We start from the raw sequence: 19,953 nt of genomic DNA on the forward strand, positions 1-19,953 counted from the left end.
AGTTGGGATTGGTGGAAGAGGACTATAAAGGAGGAGAGAGACAACATGCACCAGGAACATCTATCTGAAGGAACACCTGTGCAGCCCCCCAGAGAGCCGGCCGGCGGTGTGCCACTCCCCTGCGGAAGTGGGGAAAGTGGCCAGGGGGAACCGCCCTTCCACGGAGGTGGAAGGGACAGTAGCCAACCCGGGAAGAACCAGCAGCAAACCCGGGGAAGGCCGAGCAGACAAAAGAACAGCGCAGGGTCCTGTGTCGTTCCTCCGCGAAGAGGGGGAGCGACACTTCCTTCCTTCTTTCCTTCCTTCCTTCCTTCCTTCCTTCCTTCCTTCCTTCCTTCCTTCCTTCCTTCCTTCGACTTATTTATTTGTTTGAAATGCAGAGTTACAGAGAGGCAAAGGCAGAGGCAGAGAGAGAGAGAGAGGTCTTCCATCCACTGTTCACTCTCCAAATGGCTGCAAGGCTGGGGCTGTGCTGATCCGAAGCCAGGAGCCAGGAGCTCCTTCTGGACCTCCCATGTGGGTGCAGGGGCCCAAGCACCTGGGCTGTCTTCCACTACCCTCCCAGGCACATTAGCAGGGAGCTGGATTGGAAGTGGGGCAGCTGGAACTTAAAATGGCACCCATGTGGGATGCTGGCACTGCAGGCGGTGGCTTTAACATGCGATGCCACAGCGCTGCTCCCAAGGGTTTTTCAAAGTGAGCCTTTTTCTAGAAACCTCTGAGTTCTGGAACAATGGCAGATGCTTTCCATTTCCTCTCACATGGTGTTGGCAGCCTGGCCTACGTGACGTTCCAGGCCTGCTGTGCCTCCTCTTCCTCCCTATAGCCTTTTGAAACACGAGGCAGCGTTTGTAGGTTGAGGTCAGGCTTGGACGTGACCTTTGGCCCCCGTGAGCTCCCACATCCTCTTCTGTGAACTGCGATGACATCGGTGCGTGTTTCGCAAGGGGCATGAGTGGCGCCGTGGAGGAGAAAATACCATGTTGCCATCGTGTTTATGGGCAATAGAATAATCTCCGAGCTGCCGTGATCTGGTTTTAACATTTGTGACAAAATTCTTTCCTTTCCGGAAAGACGGGGAAGAGAAGGGAAAGCAGACAGTGGCGGGGTCAGGGGCGTCAGCTTGCTTTCCCCCGTGTTCTGCAGTCCCAGAGCTTTGCAGCTCTCGGCAGCTGCCGTGGGGCTGGCACTCGACTCCTGGCTGTACGGGAGCTGTGCTGCCTGCCGGGCACCTGCTGTGCCGCCCCAGGCCTGGGCAGGGGACACCCACCCTGCTGTACAAGGCGTCTCCAGGCTGCTGGCTGCGTGGGCCAGGGGTCCTCGCTTCCCTGTCCCCCCATGAAGCGGAAGCAGCGAGCCCAGAGCCAGGGCTGGAGGAGCCTCTGCACTGCAGGGGTGGGCACCCATGTGGGGAGGGCACCCTGGCAGGTGGTGAGGGGCAGCACGGTGGCTCAGGGAGCCTGTGGGCTATTGAGAACCAGGGAAGCAGCAGTGAGTTCCCTCAGCCCTGATGCTGCCCAAAGTGTACGTTACAACAAAGAGTGAAGCTGCGGGAGCCAGTGAACCCCTGGGGGGGCCAGACCGCCTGTGCCTCCTGACCTTTGTTGGAGCAGATGGAGACGCCCCTGGCCGGGCCCATGTGTGAGCGGGGACCACCCTGGGTGATGCTGAGATCCCCTCGTGCAGAGATGCGAGCCGGGCTCAGGACCCTGTGCCAGCCCGAGTGCCAGGAGCTTCCACGTCTGCTGTCTACCTGAGCGGCAGGGCTGCCTCTCGCGGGAAGAGCTTGTCCAGTGACACAAGAGTGGCCCCTGGAAAAGGTGTGGGTGATGGGGACACGCGTCTCGTCTCAGCCCAGCCGTGGTGCAGAGGAGAGGCGTGTGCTCCACCCTGCGGTGTCGGGGCATCAAACCCGCGCTGGTGCCGTGGGGCCGTTAGACTGCTCCTCCTTCTGTGGTGGCAGTGTGGGTGTCGTGGGGGCCGTGGGATGCTCCTCCGTGCCTGTGTGAGCCAGGAGACCCTGTCCCAGGGCACCGGCCAGCGCAGGGCAGAGCTGTTTAGGCAACACCGCTGGCATCACCAAGGGCAGCTTCGATTTAAAGGAGCAGAGTTTCGGTTCAGCAGAAACGCAGGATGGGCAGTGGAGCAGGGGCGGGGGCTCTAGCTCACTGACGAGGGGGTGGGGGACAGAGTGATGGCCGCAGCATGAGATCCGGGCTGTCCCTCAGCTCTGCCTGGCAAAGGGGTGACCTGGACACAGCCCACCCAAAACTCGGGCCTTACGAGCCTCTCCGTCCTTTTTGATAAAGTTGGGATCGTGCTGTGGGCAGCTGGCGGCAAATCTGAGCAATGCTACCTGTGAGCCTCCCTGTCGGCGGCTTGGGTGGACGTGGGCACGCCCTCTTCTTGAGTAAGTGCCCGGGAGTGCATTTGCAAAGCCAGAGATACACATGGGTTTCACTTAACTGGTCTAACTGGTCCTGTCTCTAGAATGTTCTGGAAAATTCTAGAAATGAATTCTTGATGAATTCAGAAATTCTGTCGAAGCAACTTAGGGCTCTGGAGAACTCGGACAAGGAGTTATCCCCCAGGAGCCACTGGAGTTGTGGGCACAGAGCGGGGATTGCTCTCCTTGGAAAAGCTCACTGCCGTGGAGGGAGGCAGGTCTTTGGGTTCAGGCCCTGACGCCACCCATCCTCCGGGCTGTACGCTTCTCTGTGGGTAGATCACGGAGGTGTCTCATCTGCCCCAGGCTTTGTGATCAGCTTTGACCACAGAGGTGTGCGTGTCAGTGGCCTGTGTCCGGGTGGCCGTGGCTTCAAGGCAGCACACTCCTGCCACTCTGTGGTCCTCTGTGTGGTGACTGGCAGTGTTGGAGGCCAAGGCTGCTTCTGTGCCGCTGGCCGGGGTCTCAGCGTGCAGATGGCGTGGAGCTGGCCATGGGAGACTCACGGTGGACACGCCCAGTGTGTGGGAGAGATGTGCATTTGTTTGATGACGTCACTGACGTTTGGGTATTTGTTTTAACTCTCCCGATTGACGCAGCACTTCCTGGCCACAGATCCTGACCCATGGGTTCTTTGACCCACAGCCGCCTGCCCAGTACACGGGGAGACGAGTGGACGTGGCCTGGCAGGGTTGTCACCAGGACTGGAACAAGCAGCCGGCCCTGAAGCTGCTTTGAGGATGCGGCACAGCCGCACCTGGCTTCTGTCACTGCAGCGCGGTTCAACCTCAGCCGTGGGGCCGGGGCTCCAGGGCGAGCGGCCGATCCGTGAACTTCCGGGGGGGCTTGGCCCAGTTCCATGCCCTCAGCTCCAGCACGTGGAGAGTGGGGTTACCCACCCTGCCTGGGTGCGGGCCAGCAAGATGGAAGTGCGGCTCGGGCTCTGCCTGGGTCTGACCTTCCACGGCTCTGTGCAGAGTTCCTGGAAGATGCAATCGGCAGATACGTTTATTTTGCTGCAAAAAAGTTTGAAATCTGTGCAGTTTTTTCATGATACACATTTTCTGGTTCTGAAGGCCCTCCACGTGCGTGGGTTCCCAGATTGTCTGTACCACAGTGGACTGGTCTTCCTGTCTGTTCTCTGAGGACCTTCTGCAGGGCCCTGGGTCACACGTCCAGGGAAGCGTTGCTGCCCGGTTGCCTGTCCTGCGCTGTCCTTGTGGCTGCCTGGCTTTGAATCAGGGGACCCCCGGAGGGCCAGGTTCTGCCGTTCTAGGACAGATGGACAGAAAGTGCCGATCTCTTCAACACGTCCTGCAGGTGGGGGAGCACCCACGCCAGGGGGCTGGAGTCTGTGGTCCGAATCACTTCTCAGAGGTCCACTGCTCAGCGACTCTGGGCTCAGGAACAAATCGATAGTTCAGACAGAGGTCAGGACCCCCAAATTCTGTTCTTTCTGCTGGAAATCAGTCATGGACAGAGAGCTCCTTTGGCCTGTTTGGGAAGTGCTCTTTCACTCTGCCGAGTCCGGGGCAGGGTGTGGGGATGAAGGGATGCAGAGAACAGGACCTCAGCTCCCCGGGGCGCGGGGGCCACCGCACACGGGGTCACAGTGTCCACGCAGGATTGGAGCCACTCAGCCTGCAGGACTCTCCTGGGTCCCGGGAGACCCACTCGACCCCCTGCCAGGACAGCGCCCTCAGTGACCCTAATGCCTGCCTGTCCGTCCCCTGGGCCCCACCTGGTCAGAGGTCATGGTCCCCCAGCGTCACCACACTGGGGCCCAAGACGCAGCCAAGGGCTTGCAGGGAACACACTCAATCATGGCGCTGCTTATGTCAGGTTTAAAGGCAGGCGAAACATACTTGGCGGGGTGGGGCAGGAAAATCCACGGAAAATGTAAAATCCAGGAACAGGGTAGAAGGGGCCTCCCAGGGCGTGAGCTTTGTCTGCGGTGTTTCCTTTGTCTTGGAGGTGAGAAGGCAGTAAAGATCTGCGTGGAGATGAGGATTCTTCAAAGCAGATTTATTTATAGTATTTGAAAGGCAGTTACACACACACACACACACACACACGCACACACACGTTCCATCTACTGGTTCATTCCTCAGATAGCTGCAACGGCCAGGACTGGGCCAGGCTGAAACCAGGAACTCCGTCCTGGTCTCCCACATGGGTGCAGGGGCCCAAGCACTCGGGCCATCCTCCGCTGCTTTCCCAAATGCGTTAGCAGGGAGGTGGATGGGAAGTGGAGCAGCCGGGACTTGAACCCGTGCTCGTATAAGAGGCGAGTGTTGCAGGCAGCTGCTTAACCCACTGTCCCACAGCACCAGCCCCACCCACTTCTGCATTTGAAATGTCTCACAACAGACCACAAGTTCAGGGGGAAACGCTGCACTCGGGCCCCTTTCAACAAGGCACTACCTCTGACGCTGAAGGGGTTTGCTCAGCGCCTTCCCTCTGCTCGTCATCTGTGTGCATGCGTGTCCAGCTGTGTTTGCTGGGGGGAGGGAGCACGTGTGTTGGGATGGAGCGTGATGTTCGTACCAGCACCTCTGCAGGCAAAGTGCAGGATGTGTCCCTCAACCAGCTGGGCACACACGATGGGGGGACCCTGGCCTGTAAGGGGAGCCCAGAGGGAACGGCGGCAGGACTCCAGGATCGTGTGTCTGTGTAACCTTGGCCCACCCAGAATGGGTTTCAGGAGGGCTCAGCAGCGGGGTCCGTGAGCCCTGGGGCTGCTCCCCGGCCAGGCAGAGTCCCCTGTGGTTGTGCACATGCAGTGTGAGACGGCACACTCGGAAGCATTAAGGTGTATTTTCTGTCTTATCTACCACTTTGTCTAACCATGCAAGCACCCCAGGGTGAGCCTCAACACACCTTAGGGGCAGGGTTTCTGGGAGATGATCTGACAGTTACTGCCCCATCGCTCCCTGGGGCAGGGTGTGGGTGGCCCTGAGGTTTCCAGGGGCAGGTGCAGGCTGGGCCGCCCTGCTCTGGGTCCACACGGTCAGGGGCCAGGTCTTGGTGGAGATGGTGGCGTTTGGTCTCCCTACTCCTGGGTCCCCTCCTGCTACTGCCACAGCAGATGCTGGGATCGTCAGCCTCCTGGGGCTGAGCACATCTTTGGAGAATCCCAGCTGTGGGCGGTTCTGGGCGTGGCGTTTCTGATAGGGTTGGAGCAGGACATGGGCAGTGGGAGCTGAGGGGAGCCGTCAAGGGACTGGGGTGCCGGGGGAGTGGAGGGTAAGCTCAGGTGGGACAGAGGTCTGGTGGAAGTTTCTGGAATGGGCTTTGGGGCAGGGGCTTGGCAGGATGTTCTGGGCTGAAGGCTGCTGCTTTCAGGCCCGTGTGAGGAGGGGGAAGCGACGTTGCACGCGTCACTGCCGGGCGGTGTCGCAGATTTGTCCACTTCCTGGCACTGCGACACAGTCCCCCAGGCCGGGACCTTCGGAGAAGAGAGGCTTACGGAGCTCACAGTTGGAGGCTGGAGGTGCGACACGGGCAGCCTTGTGTGTGTGGCCTCTGCTGGGCGTCATCGCTCTGAGCCCACGTTGGGGAGGGTTTACCACTCCAGGTGAGAGAGCCGGGGCCAGGCTGGCTGTGCGATGCCCTCTGGGGAGAACTCACCATGGCTACCGAGGATAGCATGGATCCCTTCCCAGGCAGGGCCCCGGTGACCTCCCACCAGCCCCTCTGGAGGTCCCCCCTGTGACTGAGGGCCACAGTCCAGCAGTGACCTCCACAGGGCCACGCCTCCTCATGACCTTTGGGTGACACTCTCAACCCTCTTGCCAACCCCGGAAGGCTGCCAGCCCCAAGGCTCGGTGGGCGTCCCTCGGGGGCCACCCGAGCTGGGCTGCAGGCCGAGGCTGTGCCGGGGAAGGCTGGCGGCAGAGGCTTTGTGCATCTGCTGCCGCTGGCTAAGACTCCACGTCACGCACCTGCAGCGCGATGCGCAGTCCAGGGCGCGCTCTGACCCCGCGGGGTTCGCAAGCCGTTCCGACGGCAGCTGCGGCTGCTCGCCGGGAGGGGCAGGCTTTGCGCTCTGCCTGGCGTTTCGGGCCGTGTCACTGCCACGACAGAGCTGCTCTGCCGAAATCAAGCTTCTGATCCCGAGATGCTGTTTGTCCAGCAGAACCTTCAAGGACAGCCAGAGACGGCTCAGCGGGGCCACGCGGCCTGGAGCCTGGTCCAGCTGCGTTGGAGGAGGGCGAACGCTGTGCCCCCGTTGCCCTCTGTGTGGGCACACTTGCTGGGCATCAGAAGGGAGATGGTAGGGGTGTCTGCTGCAGTTGCCGAGCGACAGCTGCCCTGCACAGGCATCACGGGGTCGTGGGCAGTGCCGGCCGCCCGGGTCCAGCTCAGCAAGGACAGGTGCGTGCGAGGGTCACACGGCCATACCGTGACTTCCGCAGTGTCAGGGCCAAGGATTGACAGCTGTCGCAGGACAACCCTTCTGTGTTTGCTTTTGCCACATATTGGCTGTGTTCTCCCAGAGTGGACGTCCTGTTCCCGCTGTCTGGAACCTTCCCCCACCCTCTCCACTGCCTCCTCCGTCTGGCTGCCTCCTCTCTGCCTTCAGACTCAAGCTCAGGTTTCACCTCTGGGAAGCAAATCTTCCAGGTCAGCGGCTCCCTGTCCTGGTCTGCACGGGTCTCGTTTCCCGCCAGCTGGGGGCCTCGTCTGGGTTTTCAAGGCAGTGGTGGCGCTTCCTGCACGGGGGCACTGATACAGGCACCTCCCGTGGGGCCACTCAGCGAGGCCTCCGCCTCCCGTGGGGCGAGTGCCAACGGCTCCCCCGCTCCATGACGGAAGGGAAGTGGACGCGGCGTGGTGCTGAGCTTGACGCCGGGCACCTGGCTGTCAGCAGTGCGCACATGGGACACACGTGTACACCGGGTACCTGCTGTCGCCCTGACCACGTCCTAGTTACGTAACCGCACACTGAAGTCAGGGGCGTCCAGAGGCGGGGCGGGCCCCCCGAGAACTCTCTCAGTGCAGCTTGCAGGGCGGATGTCCTGATGCCAGGGCCCCTCGTTTAGACGCGTCCTGGCTGTGAGATGTCTCTGCACCAGGCACAGGCTGGGACCACCCCCATCCCAGGGGGGTCTTGGGAGAGGGAGGGAGCCCGAGCTTCCTGCAGCTCTCAGCCTGTGTCGGGAAGAAGAGGCAGGGGGCAGGGAGCCCTCCCAGGATCTGCTGTTCCCTCCGTGTCCTTGGTGCGCTGTTTTGGGGTGGTATTTCTGGAACCCCACCCCCATCAGCGGTGTGTCCAGGGTCGGGGGCCTAGAGGGGGCTGCTGGGGACTCCCCAGGAGAGCGAACTTGTGGTGTCTGAGCCGAGACAGCAGGCCCCGCCCGTGTCTCTGAACTCCCATGTCCACTGCACCTGCGCCTGCACCGTGTGCACGGTGGCGGGCCAGTGCCCCTCTCCTCCCGGGGCTGCGGTGGGGTCAGCGCTGCGTGGAGATGACGACGAGGAAGAGCAGAGCAGCACGGCGGTGCTGGTTTCCGGGGTGACAGGTGCTCAAGGTCGCTGTGCCAATGACAGCCTCGCACTCACAGGCACAGCAAGGTGACGCGTATCAGTCTCCAGGCTCCCGAGGACAGCAGCAGGCAGCTCAGCGGGTGGCCCCGGGGGAGGGCTGGCGTGGGAGTGTCCGCGGGGATGCGCCATCTGCTTCCGGGAGCGGTGGAGGAGCCGACGGAAACATTCCTGCCAGTCCTCTCCAGAGTCGTCTTTCCCTCCCCGAGCACGGCAGCCCACCAGACAAGGCTGCTTAGGAACCGGAGGCCATGAGATGCCTCTTTAAAAACACGGTGTTCCTCCGTGGCCAGCCCAGCGGCTCCCTCGCGCCACCTGGCCTTCTCCGCCCGCGGCTCCGGGCAGCGATGTTAGGGTCCCTTGCAGTGCCCAGTGTGGCCTCAGGGAGGCTGCTGTCTGGGGTCCCTACACTGGCCTCAGCCGGGCGGGAGTTCTCCCTGGTGTTTGCTTTTCTGTTGGAGCTGCCTGCCCATCATGAGCCCACCTGGGCCACGCCTGCTGCCTGGGGTGGGGACCCGTGAGCTCCCCAGGACACTGGGCAGGGCTGCTGGGCGGGGCTGTGGCTGAGCTCCCTGGAGATGCCAGCCTCCTGTGAAACCATCCCTGGCCACACACCGACGGCTCACCTGAGCTGTGTGCTGAGAACTCTGCCTCCCAGTGGCCAGTGGATCGGCCTCTGTAAGGGTGTGGCCGAGTCCCTAGATTGCTAGAGGCAGCGAGTGTAGACCTGGGTTTGAATCCAGCTCTGCCTGTCTCCAGGCTCGTGGCCTCGGTCACACCTCCTGGCTCCTTGAGCTCTCAGGGCCTGAACCCCCTTTCTCACGGAGCATGGGTGAGAGTGGCACAGGGAGGCTCCCGACATGCACTGGGTGCTCCCCGAGCATCTCTGCCCTCCTGGGCGCGGAGCTAGGTGTTTGCTTCCCAGTCACCACCGTTGCCCACTGCCACAGCTGAATTAGGGCCGGGGATGGCGAGAAGGGGGCTTCATTACAGAGAAGCCGGGCCCTGGAGAGTGGGGTGTCGGGCAGGGAGGGCCGTCGGGTGGGGACGGGCGAGTGAGTGATTGTTTCAGGGAAATGTGTGAGACTGGGGGAAGGCCATGAGGCCTCTTCCAGTGGCTTCCCTCCCATGAATGAGGATTCTCAAGGCCAGGAGAACTGCCGGCTGCAGGGGCCCGGAGCCCCGCCCAAGCAGGAGCGGGTGGACAGGCCCGAGCCCACAGGTGCTCACCCGGCCACCCAGGGACAGGGCTCCCCAGGGCTGGTGAGTGCATGGTGGGATGTAGCAGGGAGCGTCAGTCTCAGGGAAAAACGCAGAGGAGCCGAGATCGGAGCAGGGCAGGTAGGAGGCGAGGCAGGGGCCTTAGCCGCACTCGGACCTGTGCTTGGGCTGATCTGGGAGGTCCTGGAGCCCCCTCCTCCCACACCCAGCTCACTGTGGCTGGGCCCGCTCCCAGGATTCCTCCCCCTCCTCAGCCTGCATGGCCCTGGTCCGTGGGAAGAGCCGGGTTTTCAGCCGGTGCCCCCACCGGGGCAGCCCCTCTGGGTGACTCCTTTTACACCCGAAGGTTCCAAGCAAGGTGGTGGTGGGGAGCGCAGTGTTCCTAGACTTAGTAAGATTCGTGCTCACGTCCCGGCTCCGTGAAGCAGGGCTTGCCCAGTCCCGGGGTCCCCAGCATGGCCGCAGCACCGGCGAGCCCTCTAAGCCTGTGGTGCGAGGGCTGCCAGGAAGGGAGCGGAGGAAGCCAGAGCTGGCGCGGGTGCCGTCCAGCAAGGACGACAGGGCCAGAGCAGGGACGGTGGTTGGATGCTCCTGGGGCAGGTGGAGGGCCGATGGCCTCGGGGAGGCCCGGGTGAGAGGTGGAGGGAGCGGGGCTGCGTCCAGACCTTGCTTCTCTCGGCAGGCAGAGCCTGCGGCGCAGGAGCGGGAGCCAGGGCTGGGTTCGCGCAGGCGCGCTGGTGCCGGCCGGGGCGGCCTGCAGGCTCCTTCCCGGCTGGGTTGGAGCTCTCTGGCTGCTGCTTTTCAGCGAAGCCTTCAGCCAGGAGAGCTGCCTGTGAGCCGGCCGTTTTGCGATGAAAGCAGGCGTCCCGGGCACCCAGCAGGTGAGGACAGCCCCCTCGTGCCACGTGCACGGCAGTGCGGCCGGTGTGCAGCCAGCTCGGGCCAGTCCTGCCACGTGCTCTGCGCCTCCAGGTCGGGTGAAGCCGCAGAGAGCCCACGTCCGAAGCTCTTCCCTTTCTCTCCAAAGACGCTTTGCTTCTCAGAAAGCAAACCCAGGAGCGACGCCACCCGGGCAGCGTGCTGTCCTGGTCGGCCACTCCAGCATCGTGGAGTCCCTTAACTGACCTCCGTGTCACTCAAGAAGACCAGCCTGGCCCCACCTTCCCCGGGACCCGTGTCTGTCGCTCCCCCCCACCCAGGTCCCTCCCTGCCCTGCTGGTCTCTGCCCTGCGAGTCCCTTCACTCTGCAGCCTGACAGCTCGCAAGCTTGCTGGGGTCGGGTAACGCTCTGTCCACCTTAGAGGCCGTGTGGGACGCAGGTGTGCCTGGGGTGTCCAGGGGTCCCTTACAGCCCGTGCTGTCTGCTGGGCGTCCTTCGTGGCCAGGTAGTGTCCTGCCAGAGGAGAGAGGGAGCCGAGGTCCCGGGCTGAGGGCCCTGAGCTCCCTGCTGTGGTGGCCAGTGCTCCCCTGCACCTGTGGTTCCCCTCCAGATGGCCTTGTTTCTGGGGGGACCCTCGTGGCAGTGGGAGCTGCAGACACAGTATGGGGGAGCCGGGGATGGAGGAGGCTGTGAACTCTGCTTGGGAACTTACTTCCTGTGTGACCTTGACCAGCTGTGTGACCTTGCCAAGCGGCTAAAGCTCTCTGAGCCTTGGCTGTCTCCTCCATGGAAGAGAAGGGTAGCGGTGTCCACCTCCTGGTGCTGCCCAGCAAGGCATGAACACGTGACGTGCTCGGCTCGCAGGTGCTCTTGCGGCTACCTGGAAGGTGCACTTCCTGCCGGGGTGGCGCTGGCCAAACAGCCAGAGGCCAGATTTTTACCGTGTGCCTGGCAAAGGTCAACCACCACTTCCTGTGGTCTTTTTATTTACTTACTTACTAAAAAAAATCCAACACTCTTATTAATCAGATGCATTTATTTAGGAAAGAAACCGGGTCCCTCCTGCACACACAGGTGGCTGCAGAACCGGCACGGGGAAAGCAGCGTGGCGGTGAGATTGAGGAGCTGTGAAGGCGCGAGCCACCCTTGCAGGTCAGCCAGGACGCGTGGAGCCGAGCGGCCCCCAGGGAGACTTGGGGCAGTCAGAGGGACTGGAAGAACACTGGGGGCGTGGTCGCTTTTCTCTGCGGGAGCCACTGCCGACCCCCTCCTGAAGTTGTGTCAGGCTCCGTGCAGGGACGTCTTCCACTGCGGGGAACAAGCGCCGTGGGTCCCCATCGTCTGGGGCCAGAACCCCGGGGCGACTCCCAGGCTGTGGGCTCCATCGGGGTCTCCAGGGAGGCAGCAGGCAGGATGGGGACCGGTGGAGAAGGGGGCGGGGCTTGGGGCAGGGCTGCCAGAGCAGCGGCTGCAGTGCAGAGGGCTTCCCGAGATCTGCTGCTCCGGGGCGAGGCCGACCTCGCGGCTGGCTGTGCACTGCTGTAGGAGACGGGCGCGCGGGAAGGCGTGGCTGCGTGAGTGAGGCTGGAAGGGCAGTGACTCTCCCCGAGCCCCTTCTTGGTGACAGGCATCATCTGTGGCTTTGTGAGGACATTAGCTCGTTTAACTTTACAGTAACCCAAGGAGTGGGAACCCGTGTCCCCTCCCCCTCCCCCTGCTGAAGCAACCGAAGCTGGAGGCTCAGTGCCTGCGTGGTGCCGGAGCTGAGGTCTGCAAACAGGTGCGGCCGGAACCCACGTCGGCACACTAACCGCTTACAGCACTCACTCTAGCAGGCCTCCAACTTCCTCCTCAGAGGAATCAAATCCAGGTGGGGCTGGGAGCCGCCGTCGCCAGTCCTTGTCGGGCTCCCATCGTGATTCTGGGGGCCACTGTTGATGCCTGGCTGCCGAGTCCCCGGCTGTCCCCAGTGTCCCTCTCGTTCCCGCTGCCCCCAGAGCAGCCCTCAGGCCGCCAAGTCCTGGCTCAGTGGCAGGGACTGTCAGGGTTCCCGGGCTCTGGCAGCTGGCTTTCCCCGGAGGCACCAGGGAACCATCGGCTGCCGTCTGGGGCAAGAAGCCTTGGCCAGAGATTCTTGACTAGAGCGAGCCCGAGACGTGCCCAAGGAGCCTGCTGGGAAGGTGGATTCTGTCGCCTTCTGTTCAGCGGGTTTGGAGTGGAGCCCACGAGCCGCGTGGAACAGCCCCCAGTGAGCTTCCCCAGGGCTTTAACTCCACACTGAGAGACACGAATCCGGGTTCCGGACACGGAGGCGCGGAGGGCGAGTGGGTGAGCATCGTAATGGTCGTCTCCCGTGGCTGTGAACTCGCTTAATTTTGTGGGCACTGTCAGTACAATGACGTGAATTGCCTCACGTCTCCACTAATAAACCAGAGCCATTGTCAGCAGCGACAGCAGTGACTCAGCAGTGATGGGATGGTGACTCAGCAGTGACAGGAAGGTGACTCAGCAGTGTCAGAGCTGTGACTTAGCAGTGATGGTGAGGATGGTGACTCAGCAGTGATGGGATGGTGACAGCAGTGATGGTGAGGATGGTGACTCAGCAGTGATGGGATGGTGACAGCAGTGATGGTGAGGATGGTGACTTAGTAGTGACAGAGCAGTGACTCAGCAGTGACAGGAAGGTGACTCAGCAGTGACAGCAGCGACTCAGCAGTGACAGAGCAGTGACTCAGCAGTGGTGGGATGGTGACTCAGCAGAGATAGAGCAGTGACTCAGCAGAGACAGAGCAGTGACTTAGTGATGGGATGGTGACTCAGCAGTGACAGAGCAGTGACTCAGCAATGATAGGATGGTGACTCAGCAGTGACAGAGCAGTGACTCAGCAGTGACAGGAAGGTGACTCAGCAGTGTCAGAGCTGTGACTTAGCAGTGATGGTGAGGATGGTGACTCAGCAGTGATGGGATGGTGACAGCAGTGATGGTGAGGATGGTGACTCAGCAGTGACGGTGACAGTGATACCATGACAGTGAGGTGACATCAGTAGTGACAGGACAGTGACTCAGCAATGATAGGATGGTGACTCAGCAGTGATGGGATGGTGACAGCAGTGATGGTGAGGGTGGTGACTCAGCAGTGACAGCAGCAACTCAGCAGTGACGGAGCAGTGGCTCAGCAGTGATGGGATGGTGACAGCAGTGATGGGATGGTGACAGCAGTGATGGTGAGGGTGGTGACTCAGCAGTGACGGTGACAGTGACACCGTGACAGTGAGGTGACATCAGTAGTGACAGGACAGTGACTCAGCAATGATAGGATGGTGACTCAGCAGTGATGGGATGGTGACAGCAGTGATGGTGAGGGTGGTGACTCAGCAGTGACGGTGACAGTGATACCATGACAGTGAGGTGACATCAGTAGTGACAGGACGGTGACTCAGCAGTGACTCAGCAATGATAGGATGGTGACTCAGCAGTGATGGAGCAGTGACTCAGCAGTGATGGGATGGTGACAGCAGTGACGGTGAGGACGGTGATATTGTGACAGTGAGGTGGCATCAGTGGCAGGACGATGACTGAGCAGTCAGTACTCAGCAGTGCTTACACTCTAGGTGTGAAGTGGGTCTCAGTAGAGTCTACACTTCAGATGCAGCACCCAGGAGCACTCAGAACGCCCTGGAAGCCTTCTCTTCCCAGAGTCCCTGCGCTGCACCCACGCCACCCAGGACCCCAGGCACCACTCCTCTGCCTCTGTCCTAGGCCTTGCCTGCCTGGCGTCTCGTATGAACGGGTCCCGCGCTCTGTGCTCTGCTGTACCTGCCTCGTGTCTGCCCAGGTGCCGCGCGTCTCGGCAGCTGTCCCCCTCTGCACTTGCGTTCCGCTGTACTGACGCGGTCAGTCCACGCGGGCAGGTGGGCGTCTGTGCACAGTGTTTCTGCCGACACGCGTGTGCGGATTCTTGCGTGAGCGTCTGCCTTTCTTTCTCTTGGGTGGATCCCAAGGGTGGAATTGTGGGTGATTGGTTAGTGTGTGTTTAATGTTTTAGGAACCTGCAGTCGGTCTCCCAACAGCCGTGTCTGAGGGTCCCCGTTCATGGCACGCTGGCCGACAGTTGCTGTTGTGTGTGGGTTGGTCACGGCTGCTGTAGCCTCTGTGTGATGTCTCACAGTGGCAGGAAGCAGCCTCTCGCTCAGGGCTTTGCATGGCCTTGCACACACCGTATGCACCGCGAGCACCACGGGAATGTGCTGTCTCCCACACTTACTACCCCTGGGGTTCTCTCCCTCTCTGTCTCCCTTAGATTTATTTATTTGAGAGACAGAGTTACAGAGGGAGGGAGAAACAGAGAGAGGTCTTCCATCTACTGGTTCACTTTCCAAAATAGCTGCATTTGGAACTGGGCCGATCTGGAGCCAGGAGCCAGGAGCTTCCTTCGGGTCTCCCATGTGGGTGCAGGGGCCCAAAGACTTGGGCCATCTTCTACCGCTTTCCCAGGCCACAGCAGAGAGCTGGATCGGAAGTGGGACGGCTGGATGGGAAGTGGAGCAGTCGGGACTCGAACCGGCGCCCGTATGGGATGCTGCTGCCCCAAGCGGAGGCTTAGCCCAGTGTGCCACAGCGTGGGCCCCTGTTTGTTTCTCTGAAGTGAGCGTATTAAAGTCCTGGTGTTCTGCATCGTGCACTGGGGAAGCATTGGCAGGGTTTCATTATCAACTACTGTTCACTGTGTTCTCGGTGACGTTTAATCGGGCACAGGGGTTCCCTGCACAGTGAGTTTGATCCAAGTACCCTGGGTGCAGAGGTAAATAGGTTGTGTGCATCTAAGGAGGACACGTGAGACCCACACTGGGACACTTCCGCAGGGCACTTGTGTTCATGAGTATCCAGTGTCAGTTTGCTTTTCTCTTACTTGGTTCCTCAGCACAGCCCAGGTGGGCCCCAGATCTCAGGGGCAGCAAGGCTGGGCTCTGGCTGCTTTACCTGTCAGTGCTGAGCGAGACGACTCAGCACTCAGCGAGACGACTCAGCACTGAGAGGACTCAGCACTGAGTGAGACAATAGTACTCAGTGAGAGGACTCAGTACTCAGATGAGTCAGTACTCAGTGAGAGGATTCAGTACTGAGATGAGTCAGTGCTCAGTGAGATGACTCAGCACTGAGAGGACTCAGCACTCAGTGAGACAACAGTACTCAGTGAGAGGACTCAGTACTCAGATGACTTAGCACTCAGTGAGATGACTCAGTACTCAGATGAGTCAGTACTCAGTGAGAGGACTCAGTACTGAGATGAGTCAGTGCTCAGTGAGATGACTCAGCACTCAGTGAGATGACTCAGCACTGAGAGGACTCAGCACTCAGACAACAGTACTCAGTGAGAGGACTCAGTACTCAGTGAGATGACTCAGCACTCAGTGAGAGGACTCAGTACTCAGTGAGATGACTCAGCACTGAGAGGACTCAGCACTCAGTGAGACAACAGTACTCAGTGAGACGACTCAGCACTCAGTGAGATGGCTCAGCACTCAGTGAGATGACTCAGCACTGAGAGGACTCAGCACTCAGTGAGACAACAGTACTCAGTGAGAAGACTCAGCACTCAGTGAGACGAATCAGCACTCAGTGAGATGACTCAGCACTGAGAGGACTCAGCACTCAGTGAGACAACTACTCAGTGAGAGGACTCAGTACTCAGATGAGTCAGTACTCAGTGAGACGACTCAGCATTCAGTGAGATGGCTCAGCACTCAGTGAGATGACTCAGCACTGAGAGGACTCAGCACTCAGTGAGACAACAGTACTCAGTGAGAAGACTCAGCACTCAGTGAGATGAATCAGCACTCAGTGAGATGACTCAGCACTCAGTGAGACAACTACTCAGTGAGAGGACTCAGTACTCAGATGACTCAGCACTCAGTGAGAGGACTCAGTACTCAGATGAGTCAGTACTCAGTGAGAGACTCAGTACTGAGATGAGTCAGTGCTCAGTGAGATGACTCAGCACTCAGTGAGATGACTCAGTACTCAGATGAGTCAGTACTCAGTGAGAGGACTCAGTACTCAGATGAGTCAGTGCTCAGTGAGATGACTCAGCACTCAGTGAGACGACTCAGCACTGTCAGACGACAGGGGTAATCAGCTCAGATTCACATGGCTCATGTCTTGCCAGGCACTGCACCACGCCCTCTTCAGGCGTGCGCTTGGTGAGACCACAGTGCGGCTGGGACACAGCTGAGGACGCCAAGGGCAGAGTGCTTGGTAGCTGCCCCCAGGCGCTCAGCCGGGGTAGTCAGGACTGAGCACGGGAGCCCTGACAGCAGGTCTCTGTCGCGTGTCCCCACCACAGTGAGAGGCAGCTCAGCCTGCAGACGGGATTGCTCGTCTGAGTCACCGGCCAGTGCAGGCTGCGGGGAGGGCTCGCAGCCGAGATGGCCTCGGGGAGTCCTCCCCTCACACCTGGTAGGAGAGGTGCCCCTGCCCTCCTGGGGTCCCCGTGTCCTTCCTTCCAGGCCCATGGCCACACCTCACCTCTGTACTCTTCGCACGCAGGTGTGCACACTCACACACGAACCTGCACACGTGCACACACCCACACACTCACACATTTGTGCATGCAAACACATGTGCACACCCGTACATGCACACATGTATACATACCCCCCACATTTGTGAACACACATGTGCACACCCATACATGCACACATGTATACATACCCACACACGCACCTGCACATGCCCACACATTCACGTTTGTCCTTGCACGTGTACATGCCCACACATGCACACATGTATACACACCCCTTACACGTTTGTGAACACACACGTGCACACCCGCACATGCACACATGTATACACACCCCTTACACGTTTGTGAACACACACATGTGCACACCCACACATGCACACATGCAGGCCTCTCCCTGGATTCCCTGTCTCTAGGTTTCCTCACAGAAGCCGGGACGCACATCCCCTGGGGGTTGTGGGGGCTCTTCTCGGCTCCTCCCTTGCACGCGTGGCTGCTGGTGCACTTGAGCAGTTGCCAGGCTCTCCCTGCTCACAGGCAGTCCCCGTCCTGAGCAGGGCCTCCAGCCCGTGCGAGGCCCGCGACGCCTCTCTCTCAGACCGGCTGCACACACAGCAGAGGCTGTCCCTGTTCTCTGGCCTGCAGTGCCCTCCTGCCATTGCTGCCTTCTCCCGGGAGCCCTCTCCTGCCCACGTGCGGCCCCTCCCTGTGGGACGCTGACTCAGCAGGTCCTGGGGACGCTCTGTCCTCAGAGTGCCCTGGAGAGCCTGCAGCCTGAGAACCGGGCCGCCTCTGCCTCCGTCAGCCTCAGCCTTGTCCTCTGAACCCTGGGCGGGATAGCAGTCGGGCCTCACCAGGTTGCCGTGCGAGTTACCAGAGAGAGTAGGTGATGCGCTTAGCCCTCAGCCTGCACCAGGCCGCACGGCCAGGACAAGCGACAGCCGAATCAGTCACGGTGAAGGTGGTCGTTTCTTGCCGCGGGCCGCGCTGTACTGTTGCAGTGTGACTTTCTCATGGGGGCAGCCTCCTGGGGGTCGGGTCAGCTGGGCCTGAAGTTCTGAGTTCCCGGACACCGTTCCTGAGGACGGTGGACAAGCCCCAGCCTGGGGTCAGGGCCCGTGCCAGCCCGGCCTGTGCCGCCAGCTCGGCGCCCCGACTCCTCCCCTGGGTCTCAGCTGCTCCCACTCTGCAGCACCCAGCACTGGGCTAGAGCAGCAAGCCGGCCACGCCCAGTCCTGACTCTGAGCCCGCGCTGGCACATCCTTCACCTCAGCCCTCAGCTCTGGCTCAGTGACACAGACGGAAGCCCCGTTTTGGCGCCGGCTCCATGTGTGAGGGAGGGGTGGGCGTGGAATGCTCACCTGGGCTCGGCCGGCCCGTGCTCTGTGGTGGTCTCGTTCCTGCTGTTCAGGCCATCAGCTCAGGTGAGCCTGTGTGTGTCGGTTCCCCGGGGCTTTTGCAGGGCCTGCACACTGGGTGGCCCTCACTGGAGTCTGCTCAGTTGTGGAGGTGGCCAGTCCGACCTACAGGAGCCAGTGGGCTGGGCCGTCCTGGGCCAGCGCGGGCTCCATGACAGGTCTGCCCGTGGCCTCAGGCCTCAGGCCTTCCCTGGTTTGTAGAGGGGCCCGCGGGCATCTTCACGCTGTCTCCCTCTGTGCACGTCGGTCCTGTGTCCGAATTCCCTGTTCTCACGAGGTCGCAGCCATGTTGGGTCAATGCCCCCCACCCCAAGGTGGCTCCTTGGTGGAATTCATCTGCTGCTCGCTGCAAAGCCAGCCGGGAGCCTGGGCCCAGGTGCTCTGGGAGTCGCCAGTCCCTCGTGCGAGCTGGGGAGGCCCTGGGGCCCTGGCATGGGGACGGCAGACTGGGCATGTGGCGTTCCCCTCTCGGCCCCCTGCAGCTCTCGTGCTGTTTACACAGGACTTCTGGTCCTCCCGGCCCCTGGGTGGACGCAGTAAACACATTTAGAAGGTCCGTCTCCTGTGTGCACTTACTGAGGACGTGGAAAGATCTGGAAACGTGGACTGGGCGTCGTCCTTGGTAAGAATCTGTTGCTGGCCCCTAAGGCTCTTTATTTATAAGGATTTATGGAGGGTGAACCAACGGCAGAGGAAGACCTTTCTCTCTGTCTCTCTCTCTCACTGTCCACTCTGCCTGCCAAAAAAAAAAATTATTAGAAAGGCAGAGTTAGAGAGAGAGAGAGAGAGAGAGAGAGAGAGATCTTCCATCTGCTGGTTCACTTCCCAGATGGCCACAACAACCAGGCTGGGCCAGGTCGAAGCCAGGAGCCTGGAACTCCATCCGGGTCTCCCACAGGGGTGCAGGGGCCCAGACACTTGGGCCATCTTCCACTGCTTTTCCGGGTGCATTAGCAGGGAGCTACGTCGTAAGTGGAGCCGCTGGGACTTGAACCGGTGCTCACGTGGGATGCTGGCATCACAGGCGGCAGCTTTACCCGCTGCACCACAGCACTGGCCCCTCCTGCAGCTGTTTCCCAGTGTGCCAGCCCCTGGACCCCTCCCTGTGCTGCGTTCCCAGGCCCCTCCCACTCTGCAGGCTCAGTGTCTGGGATTTGCGTCTCCAGGAAGCCCCCCGACCCCCCGTGGTTGTGGCCCACCCCGTGTTTGAGAGCGGCTGCTGTCTCCTCCCACAGGGAAGCACCTCGCGTTGCTGGAGTCCGTGCAGGGCTGAGAGTGAGGTGCAGTCAGGCGCAGGTGTGTGGCCGCGGGCCCAGGGACGGCCGTGTGCAGAGGGGAGGGGTCCCGCAGCCAAGGCGAGGACCAGCGTGCTGGACGTGGGGAGGGTAGTGGTGTTCAGGTGCTGGGGGCGGCTGGGGGCGGCTGCAGGCTGTGTTTGCTGGCAGGTGAGCGTGTGTGGCCCCTGGGGCAGCAGGTGCAGGTGGGGCTGTGGGAGGGCTCTGTGGCTCAGCTACCCGCCCCTGCGTGTTTCTGTTGTTCCCACGTGACCTCTGCACAGCATTCGGGGAGCACGGGGCCTGGAAGGAGCGGCTGACGTGGTCCAGCTCCCGAACCGTGGTCACCCTGCTAAGCCCCCCTGAGCCCCTCTCATCTGTAAGACGAAGGTGCAGATGTTTTCCTGGTTTCTTCTCCTGTTGCGAGAGCTGGGGGCAAGGCTGTGGCTCGCTCACCTGTGGGGTCCACGGCCGGCGTCGTTGGGTGGAGGCCCCCAACTTCGTGAGACCTGAGGTTCCTGAGGTTCCGGGAGGCAGTCAGGGCGGGGCCTCAGTCCACGGGGCTTGGGGGTCAGCGCAGGACTCGGGGCTTGGACTGGGACAAGCGCAGGGCCTTGGCTCTGGACAGCACTGGTAACAGTCACGG

At 61.0% G+C, this 19,953-nt stretch overlaps 1 protein-coding gene across 6 annotated transcripts in view; it reads left to right on the plus strand.

The window, feature by feature from the left end:
* SV2B (synaptic vesicle glycoprotein 2B) overlaps window positions 1-19,953 on the plus strand; it is a 125,185-nt gene that overhangs the window by 54,155 nt on the left and 51,077 nt on the right. The gene's annotated exons all lie outside the window — the stretch shown is intronic.

Source organism: Oryctolagus cuniculus, chromosome 12 (genome assembly GCF_964237555.1).
Source record: "Oryctolagus cuniculus chromosome 12, mOryCun1.1, whole genome shotgun sequence".
Classification (NCBI taxonomy): Eukaryota; Metazoa; Chordata; class Mammalia; order Lagomorpha; family Leporidae; genus Oryctolagus; species Oryctolagus cuniculus.